Source organism: Protopterus annectens, chromosome 8.part0 (assembly GCF_019279795.1).
Source record: "Protopterus annectens isolate FY-2018-M chromosome 8.part0, PAN1.0, whole genome shotgun sequence".
NCBI lineage: Eukaryota > Metazoa > Chordata > Ceratodontiformes > Protopteridae > Protopterus > Protopterus annectens.
This window is the reverse complement of record NC_056741.1, coordinates 1,264,756,588-1,264,757,802: the sequence shown is the minus strand read 5'-3', so window position 1 is coordinate 1,264,757,802 and position 1,215 is coordinate 1,264,756,588. Positions and strand designations below refer to the sequence as shown.

Below are 1,215 nucleotides of genomic sequence, written 5' to 3'. Positions count from 1 at the left end.
TTCAGAATAAAAGCGTATGAAACTAATTATCTGAGTCCTTGACTGTAATACACAACGATTTACCATAAAATAACGTCAAGGCGGATGGAGCAAAAATATGCGGGCTTGCTTAATAATAATACGTTTACCTCACAGACAAGGCACAGGATTAGATTCTCAGGGCTTGCTTAATAATAATACGTTTACCTCACAGACAAGGCACAGGATTAGATTCTCAGGGCTTGCTTAATAATAATACGTTTACCTCACAGACAAGGCACAGGATTAGATTCTCAGCTTTGAGGTACACTGGCTACACTTAAAATTTCCACGATGAGCAACTACCCTAGTACTATATAACCTATAAAAAGCAAAACCGGGACTGGACAAAAAATAAGAGATAGTTGTGAGAATAATATATCATTTATCAGTACACTCACATACACAAACGAGTGACTTAGAATAAAGTGCAATGGCTGGCTATCTGGCATTGTAAAAATGTCGATAAATTAGAACTAGTCCGGTTCATACAACAAGGAATCTGACCGCGGACTGCTAGATTTACCCACCTCTGCTGACACAACCCTATAAGGGAACACTTTTAGCAACAGAAATGAAATCAAAACAATTAAAAGCTATTTAGAGCACTCATGCGAACCATTTTTAAATCAATTTCAAACCTATACAACTAAGTTTGTTAAATAGCTAACGATGATTACTTAAAGAAGCTGGGTTGAATAAGTGTAACCCACTAATTATGCTAAAATCAAGGTGTGCTGCTTCTGAGAAAACTGCGCGTTAAAATAGCGAAGGGAAAGTAAATGTGTGCAAGCAACTCTTTGCGGGTCGTAGTAGTGTGCAACTCGGCAGCAAAAAATTAAACAGTTTTGTGACGCTCCCCTGAACTAGTTTCCTACTTCTGAAGCCTTGCAGTCTATTATGACTAGTGCGCTCACCATCCTGTCTTACAAGCAGTACAGCAAAGCGAAAATAGTTTATAACCACTACAAAAGTAAAATGTACTTGCTCACCATTACAGCAAAATTAATTATGCTGTTAGCGCTGCCTTTTATAACTTAGGAAACAGCTCATTAATTGACTTTATAGGGGCTAAGAGGTGCAGTGTAAATAAACGGAGGGGGTTCCTTTAAACAGCAATACAGGTTTAGTAATACTTAAGTAATAAGTTAAGTAATACTTGTAATTTATTTTAAATTATTTAAACTCCGTATATCA

General features: G+C 36.8%; 1 protein-coding gene across 7 annotated transcripts in view; it reads right to left on the bottom strand.

Annotated features, from left to right (window-relative positions):
* Nucleotides 1–1,012, bottom strand: part of LOC122809350 (cornifelin homolog B-like) — a 254,939-nt gene extending 253,927 nt beyond the window's left edge. Inside the window, exon 1 of one of the 7 annotated variants that reach the window (XM_044080778.1) lies at nucleotides 936–1,012. The gene's annotated coding sequence lies outside the window, so the exon portion shown is untranslated. The other 6 variants (XM_044080783.1, XM_044080773.1, XM_044080777.1 and 3 more) reach the window with 6 other exon arrangements.
* Between the last annotated feature and the right edge of the window lie 203 nt (nucleotides 1,013–1,215).